Raw genomic sequence first — 9,512 nt, 5'->3', positions numbered from 1 at the left:
CTTTAGAGAGGAAGTTGACGGAAGACGAAAAACTGAAAATTCTAACAGTTTCCGGGTAAAAATCGATCTTCCTTATTTTAATGGTTATTTCCATTGCGAGAATCTCCTTGATTGGATTCTCGAAGTGGAGAACTTCTTTGCCTATATGCAAACGCCGGAATCAAAGCAGGTGAAGTTGGTGGCGTATAAGTTGCGCGGATGGGCATCAAACTGGTGGGAACAAATGCAGAACAACCGGAGGAGGCAAGGCAAGCAACCGGTTCGAACTTGGTTGAAGATGAAGAAGCTGATGAAGCTACAGTTCCTGCCCCCAGATTACAAGCAAAGGTTGTACCAGCAGGGCCAGAATTGCCGGCAATGGTCGCGGTCTGTTAATGATTACACAGAGGAATTCTATCGGCAGAACTCAAGAAATAATTTGTCGGAGACAAAAGGTCAACAACAAAGTTCACAACCTCGAAGGTTCCCAGGCGAAAGTAACGGTCACATCCCAACTGACCCCATTGAACCACTTCAAAGCAAGGGCGTTAACAACGATAACTCCACCTGTGCACACCCAATACTGATTGTAGTGGAGGAGGTAGTGGTCCCTATCAATTCGGCATCAAGGCCAGTAGTAGCCCATTCATCACCGCCTCAGCGACAATTATCGCCTGCCAACCAAGTATCGGGAAGCAGAGGTAGCGATCACATCCCGACCGACCCAATTGAACCACCCCAAAGCCAGGTCGCTGATGACAATAGCCCCACCTGTGCACACCCAATAACGATTGCAGTGGAGCAGGCAACGGTTCCCATCAAAGACATCAAAGATATGGGAGCAAAAGAAGATTCAGATCCATGTGGAGGAGATGACGAGATTCATACGAAAAATCATTGTGACGATGTTAAAGGTGAGTTGTCCAAATTTAATAAAGATTTGGATGTCACTTGTGTTTTGCAGCAGCTGCCGCTCGCCCCGCGTCATAGAGTCAACACGCAAGCTATGTGTCCATTGGACATACATGATTTACCAAGGGTGCGAAGTATGCATGAGCATCTTTCTCACTTCACTGATATGAAAGTTAAATGGAAAGAGAAAAAGACGACGCGGATGCAGTCCGACTACAAGATCGTCAAGGCCAACGCCCCTTTGAAAAGTACCACAATAATGATACAAAGGCACAAATTCAAGTTCCCTTTTGAAGCTAACAACAGATTGAACAAGTGTGTACCATTTCAACGGACAAAGAAGATCGACGTTGGTGAATTGCTCAAGTCCCACCCGCCGGATCAACTGCCACTCGCGCCACAACAAAAGGGCAAAACACAAATTATGTGGCCCTTAGCTACACATGGTTTGCCAATGGTACGACAGAGGCAAGGACGTCCCTCTCACTTCGCCGACATGAGGGTTCAATGGAAGGAGAAAAGGATGTTGCAGATGCGGTTCATTCTCATACTCCGCAAGACCAGCGTGAACGAAAACTCGTGATCAAGTTTTTTTGAAGTGGGGGAGAAGAATGGTCAACAAAAGACGCAGGACTTTCCTTTCATGATTGAGGTGGGCGCCGTCGGGAGATATGGAGGATCACACCCGCCACCTCTTGATCTATCTACCGAGCCAAGTGAAGATTGGTTGCCATCTCTTGAGCCAACTATCGAGCCAATTGAAGATTGGCCACCACGGCTTGATCCATCTATCGAGCCAATTGAAGATTGGTCCGTATCGCTTGAGCCGGTTACCGAGCCAAAGGTCGATTATCCACCACCTCTTGAACAACATGTACAGTGGATGCAAATCACTAAGGCAATGGTGGAACTTGGCAATTATCTGTTCGAGAATCAACTCCCGGAGGAACAACCATGTTTTCAAGAAAACTCGAGGACGAGTTTTGTGTTAGAGGGGGTGCCTGATGTAGGACAAGATTTCCATCTTGTTTCCAAATTGCCCTTATTACCGAGAGGGCCCGACTTGACATCGGAATTATGGCCAAACAGGCTTATTCACGGGCAATTGTATCGTTGGTACCGAGTGGACTTGAAGAAAGTTATTATCCGGCATTGGAAATACAAAAGGAAAGGGCTACCGGCCGGGTTAATGAAGAGGAAGAATAGACCATCGGGCATTAATGGAAAATTACCGGTGTAGCTTTTAGTTCCGCCGATAATTAATTAATTGGTGTATGATGTGGCAATGAGGTTGATTTGATTTAAGCAAGAAAGAAAAGGGTCAACTATTCAAGAAGGAAATAATAGACCTTTTGACAAATGGTGATTTGGATGATATTCTCTACCAAGTGTCAACATCCATCAAGGGAAAGACCAAGAAGGAAAGAAGAGACTATCGATAAATCTCTTGATGCATTCTTAAATAATTCTAATGTTTATATTTACTTTGATGTAAAGTAATGTTATAGTTATTATATTTTCCCTAATATGGTAATCCTTTGGCCCCAAGTATTTCCATTAATTTGGAGATATTCTTTGGCTCCAAGTATTTCCATAATATGTTTATTTGTATTTATTTTCAATCTTAGGAGATTTTATTTCCTTTATTAGACATTAGGACTTTATTATAAATAGGAGACATTTGTAATGGAAGAGGGGAAGTTTATGATCATTATTGAATCAATGTATTCTGTTTATCCAATTCAACGTGTATGTTGAATGTTTGTGCTTTGATAACACAGCTTCTCGAACAGATAATTGCCAAGTTCCACCATTGCCTTAGTGATTTGCATCCACTGTACATGTTGTTCAAGAGGTGGTGGATAATCGACCTTTGGCTCGGTAATCGGCTCAAGCGATACGGACCAATCTTCAATTGGCTCGATAGATGGATCAAGCCGTGGTGGCCAATCTTCAATTGGCTCGATAGTTGGCTCAAGAGATGGCAGCCAATCTTCACTTGGGTCGGTAGATGGATCAAGAGGTGGCGGGTGTGATCCTCCATATCTCCCGACGGCGCCCACCTCAATCATGAAAGGAAAGTCACAAAAAAAATTGTAGAATCGTCAAGATTCTAAACAGAAAAGAGCCCGCGCAACATAAAGTCACATGTCTTATTTCGCAAGCAACACAAAATTTTATAAATTTATTTTCATATTTTTAAAAAATAATCAACATTAAAATATTTTAACTATTTATATCATACTAATAATTTTTTTTATTATTATTTAAATAAAAAAATTCACTATAATATGATATTTTTTTTACTTTTTTATATAAATTACTTTTACTTCATATCATACCTATCACATTTTACTAGTTTAAAAATTATTTTTTCACGTGTTCACTCACTTGCCAGTTGCCAATCATACACGAGGGAGTGATTCTTGCACTCGTGGGCCTCACAACAATCTGCTTGTGAGAGTGTCCACGTTGTGCATGGGAGTCTTTTTAACCATTTCCCATCATACACTAGACAATAAAAAGACAACAAAAAAAATAAAAAAAACCCCAAAAATCAACGGCTTCGGCAAAAGGTGGAGCGGAGGAAGGCGGCGTGGGTGCTGACCGGCACATGAGATCGACGCGCCAGCTTGTAGATATCAGGAGATGAAGCGGCCGGAGGCTACTTGGAGCTAGGGCGCCGGTGCATACAGTGAAGTGGCGCGTTGAAAGCTGGGTCCATCGGACTCAACTGAAGTTGTTTATTTCTTCAGTCGGCTGAAGGCTTGTTTGTTTACTTTTAATTTTTAGCGTCTCCTGCCGGCTGACACCGGGAGAAATATCACAGAAGGAATCCCATCATGCTTATCAATTTCCAGTTGAAGAAAGGTCACCAGAGAAAGCAAAATAAGATACGGAAAATGCGTCATCTGTAGTCTGTAGATGTCACATAAAGTACAAAGTTGTTCAACTTTACCTGTAAAGGTGTGCGTTTTAAAGAATGTTCATGTTCGTGAATTGGTCAAAGGGGGCGGTGATACTAATCCAACCAGAGAAAGCAAAATAAGATACGGAAAATGCGTCATCTGTAGTCTGTAGATGTCACATAAAGTACAAAGTTGTTCAACTTTACCTGTAAAGGTGTGCGTTTTAAAGAATGTTCATGTTCGTCAATTGGTCAAAGGGGGCGGTGATACTAATCCAAAACCCAGATGGATTGTAGTCTACACGGACTACACAGTCCAACATATATACTATAATGAACGGATGCGACGTACCTACCAACCAAATTAAGGTTTTCAAAGGAAAAATTCAACGATTCGGTGATGGTATATATGTAAACATATCTGCATCTCCATGCAAGTTTGAAAGCGGTGGAGGAGAAGATGGCAAGCCAGCCTTGTATTCCAAAGACCAGCTTTAGTTTTATCATGCTTTTAGTGCTCATCATGTCCGTGGCAGCAATCATAGTCAACGCACAAGTAGGGCGTCTTCCGGATGATGAAGGTACTTCCTTTTCTGCATATGTATATGGGTTTTCTTTGGTTAAACTCAAGTTGATGGAAATGGTACTCTCTGGATTGAAGTTTCTCCTTATCGTAGTTTACATTGGGTGGATGCCATTTGGTAGTGCCTTTACAGCAACAAAACAGAGTGACTTATATCTGGGTCTTAGAAACAGAGCTAATAACTGTGTAGATGCGTGCTTTTTGTTGGATTTTTGGATTTTTCAAATCCTGGTAGCGAATTAGTTGATGTGTTTGATGTGTGCAGTGGAAGCCCTTCGCGAAATAGCTACACAACTGGGAAAGAAAGACTGGAATTTCAGTGTAAATCCATGCAATGACTCAAGCTGGATAACATCATCTTCAGCTGAGAGGCTGTTATACAACCATACTGTCAACTGCAATTGCTCCTACCCTGATGGTGTATGCCACGTGGTTAACATGTACGCTCCCTTCACTCACATAAATACATAATGCCAACTTTATTCTTATTGAACTTTCTTATGATGGGTTTGTGTTTGGGAAAGCTTTTTATTATTTGTTTGAATAGTAATAAGAACGATCGATTTGATATAAAGGTACGTAAATGGAGTTTTGAATTTTTTGGAAGAGAAAAGTGAATGAATTTGTTTATGAAAAAAATGAATTTGATTTTTTTGGAAAATATGAAAAAAGACAAAAAAAAAAAAAAAAAGGGAGAGGGCTTTGCCAAACACAGTATTAAGTTTATGTGTACTTTACCAATTGCTCCTTCTGAAAAATAGTTGTCTCCATCGCTCTTGGGTCTTTCTGCTGTTATTCATTGCTCTTAGTTCTTGGCTGTTTTCTTCTCTGGTTAGCTGTATTCAGGGGCCTCCCTTTGATGTATGTTGTGGCCTGGGGTATTGTGACGACCCGTATTTTTTTTTTTTTTTTTTTTTTTTTTTTTTTTTTTGAAAGCATACAAACGGATCTTCACAGTGGCACGACCACATGTCGCTCAGCCAACATATGACACATGTCCCATAACATGCATCTGATAATCAGAGTTACATTTGACAGCGGAATATAGTAATCAATGTGCAGCGGAACACATATCATAAGCGGAAATACATCTAGTATACAATAGTTAATTACAACAAGAGCCATTTACAAGTCTAACTATTTAAGGCTTATATAACATATTACACTAATTACATTCTAAAATATAGGCTCAACAAATACATGTGCCATATAGGACACGAGCCATGGATAAAATACCCAAAATGCGGACTACCCATGAGTCCGTGACTTATGACTATCGCGATATGCTCCAATCATAGTATCTCACACGCTAGGTAGACGAGTCAATATCTATATCCGCAAAACCTGCAACCAAAGTATCAATGTCTGCACGGTTGCGGGGGTTGCCACATCCGTACAGGTGGAATTATGAGCCCACCGCCTTAGCATAAATAATTACACTAAGACCTCAGAGGTATACTATTCACTGAGTTTTCGCAAAGAACCAACTTTTCATTTTTAGTCGTGCGAACACTATAACAGCTACCAATTTTATAAACTTTTGTTTGAAAAACCCCCATAGCTGATATAGCAAACACCGACTAATAGAAAACATTTAAATACTGTGGGTAGCTAGTATCATACGAAAAAGATTCGTTATATAACACAATGACATTTAATCATGCAACCATCCGATACCAATATACATAAATTCTTTTTCTATCAAGACTTTTATGCATACTAATACGTCTAGCAAAACTACATTTAAATCATGCATCCATCCGATACCAATATACATAAATTCTTTTTCTATCAAGACTTTTATGTATACTAATACGTCTAGCAAAACTACGTTTAAATCATGCAACCATCCGATACCAATATACACAAATTCTTTTTCTATCAAGACTTTTATGCATACTAATACGTCTAGCAAAACTACAATATACTTATCATGAAAACATCACACAATTTAAACAATGCTATACATGCTCATGATAGTCTTTTTGTTCATTATGAGCCTCACGCTCTCTTCATTATTATGAGCCTCACGCTCTCTTCTTTATTATGAGCCTCACGCTCTCTTCATTATTATGAGCCTCACGCTCTCTTCTTTATTATGAGCCTCACGCTCTCTTCTTTATTATGAGCCTCACGCTCTCTTCTTTATTATGGGCCTCATGCTTTATGCTTTACAATTCTAACTCTATACTCCTATTCTTTGCAAATCATGCTCTCTTCAAATACAATGAACCAATCAACATGAAGTTTTCTTTATTTTTCTTTGCATAATTGCAGTACATATTCAGACACTTTAAATCAATTCAAACATTTCATTTATGTATCATTTCATAACATCATTGATATTTCAACATAATTGAAACTACTTAAAACATTCAAAGCATACATGTTAACATATCGTCGGTTCAATAGAAAATCATCTATCATTTGCATTTTTATAAAATACGAAAATATATTTTCTCAGTGAGTAGAATACTCACCTTGGCTGTGCGGATATTAAGCACTAGGTCTCCTAGACACCACCATACAATGCATTACTGTAAAAACAATACATTGCACATTATTGACAACTTCTAATATAAGACTCACATATAGCTCTTAAATTGCTCAAGAGCTAACCCATGGAAAACCCATAATATTTTAAGGGTTCCAAACGCTTACCCATAAATTCTAGACACTAAAACTCAAACAATGTTAACTCAAAGTATTTACTAAGAGTTAGATATTAAAATAACTATTTAATTATTTACCTATAATATCAATGTCTAACCCATAATTAATTCCACTAACTCATACATTATTTTCACAAACACTTTTATAATAATATTAGCCTTAAAATTATATTCATTAATTTCTAGATTATTTCTCACTAACATTTTCTCAATATTATTAAACCTAATATTATTTCATAAATATTTTTACATCAATTACTAACATATTAACACGATTTAATCATCTAGATTTTTAATCACTTAAAAACCCCAAATTAGTTTAACCTATCAAATTAGGGTCTATAAACTTTAAATCATAATTTATAAACACTACCTCAAACACAATATTATTAACCCAATAGTTTTTTTTTACTAAGGTTAATCACAATAAATAGCATTTTAACAAAATACCCGAAAACTAATGTCTATAGAAAACTTACCAAAAATTCGCCAAACAAAGACCAAATGCTCGGGAAGCTCCTAGCAACTCCAAACTACCCATAATCTAGAGAAAACGCCAAGTTAAACTCATCTCTATAAGATTTATAAAAATCTCTAAAAATGCTAGTTTAGCGATTTACCTAAAAACGATCGGTAGAAACGTAGATCGAGCTTCGTAGATCACGTTACCGAAGTCGGATCGAAGATCGGACCGTTAGATCTTCGTAGATCAAGGATTTTCTATAAAATCCATAAGAGAAAAAATAAGGAGGAGAGGCACTGCCTCTCCGAAAGAAATAGAAAAGGCCAAATGGCCTTTTCCTCGGAAAACAAGGCGCAGTGCGCCTTGTTCATTTTATTTTTTTTTGTCTGGAAGGGCCAAGTGGCCCTTCCTTTAAGTGAAGGTGGGGCGCAGGTGGCGCCCCACACTTCATATATATATATATATATATATATATTTTAATTTTAATTTTAATTTTTTTTTCTTTTTCTTTTCTTATTTAATTTTATTAATTAATTTCTTTTATGTTTATTTTCATTTCTAATTTATTTTCAATTATTTCAATTTTCTATTTTATTTAGACTTTAAAAATATCACTTTTTACATTTTAATAATACTAAAATTATTTTAACTATTCCTTTACTCAAATTTTATACTCTAAATATTAAATAATGTCCCGGACATTACATTCCTCCCTCCTTATAAAAATTTCGTCCTCGAAATTTGGAAATTAAATCGTTTTGTGCACATACGAGCATGCATTCTATATCAGAGCACTCATGCAAGTATGCGTTTTACTTGAAGTATTCATGAGAAAGTGGTAAGATACAATAATTATACCCGGATTTATTCGCTAAAATGGGGATTACTTCCACATTTAACGATCGATCACACATGTGGCATCCTCAACATTACGATTTCACCACAAGGTTTTCACTAACGAAATGATTTTAGTGTTTTCTTACCAACCATTACTCGTTTTGCACCTTTTCATAGGTCAATTTCCATTGAATATGAAGAAGTTCATCACAAGTAGAGGGCGTAAACACACTCGCAATCGAGAAATACGGGAAAATGTCATGAATGTCCGCCAAAACGAGGAGACATTATGACCGATTACATGACGAACCCACATTTAACACTAGGGACAACTCAATATATCCAGAATTGAGCATATTCATATCCGCAAAGCGTTACATATTTCGCATTGGCATCACCTTGCATTTCACCAGATCACCAATTTGAATCACATGTTTGCGGCGATGCTTATCCACATAGCGTACCATCACTATGTAGTGAATATTCACTTTGAACGAGTGCAATTTTTCCTAGAATCATGCACCACTTCCAAGCTCACTGATTGTCTCACGCCAACTTCATGCCAAATGAAATGGCGTTCCACGCTCACGTCTATACGATTTTACGTGCGATATAATGTCAATAGTTGTAAACCAGCATAACTAGTAGTCGCAACCAATGACGGTGTCCTAACCAACTCTATGGATTCCCACACGCATAACTTAGGCGTATCCTCAAGTGTATAAATAAATCTGTCGAATCAGTCGTCCGCATACAAAGGGTACGTTGAGCTAACATTCCACATACACGTAGAGTAAATCCCGCCATCACGAGATTTCCACTTAGTGCTTTAGCTGTGACAGTAGCTTAAGTTGCACATAAGGACATATTGCCATAAAAATCTCCAAACACAAGAAGCCATCAACATTACCCTATAATTAAGTCTCTGAACGTGGGAACACATTGAGACTTGAGTGATAAGTGTGGGTTTCACACACTTCACCATAGAGGTAGTTCTAACACGTTATTAAGGCTTAAACAACTACTGCTAACTCCAAATCATGAGTAGGACTGTGCTCCTCATGGTCTACAGTCGCCTAGAAGCATAGGCTACATCCCAATCCTAATCGCGCTACACATGTGCCAAGCCACATACCCAACAATTTCCATGGGTAGTTT

At 38.1% G+C, this 9,512-nt stretch overlaps 1 long non-coding RNA gene across 1 annotated transcript; it reads right to left on the bottom strand.

The window, feature by feature from the left end:
* Positions 1 to 5,427: 5,427 nt before the first annotated feature.
* LOC133868196 (uncharacterized) lies at positions 5,428 to 7,865 on the bottom strand. Its single transcript, XR_009900302.1, has 4 exons — positions 7,675 to 7,865; positions 7,534 to 7,598; positions 6,863 to 6,919; positions 5,428 to 5,747 (listed from the first exon to the last, which is right to left on the bottom strand). It is a non-coding gene; the product is annotated as an uncharacterized LOC133868196 (long non-coding RNA).
* Positions 7,866 to 9,512: the final 1,647 nt, after the last annotated feature.

The sequence above is a fragment of the Alnus glutinosa genome, chromosome 5 (genome assembly GCF_958979055.1).
Source record: "Alnus glutinosa chromosome 5, dhAlnGlut1.1, whole genome shotgun sequence".
Classification (NCBI taxonomy): Eukaryota; Viridiplantae; Streptophyta; class Magnoliopsida; order Fagales; family Betulaceae; genus Alnus; species Alnus glutinosa.
This window is presented reverse-complemented; position numbering and strand designations above follow the sequence as displayed.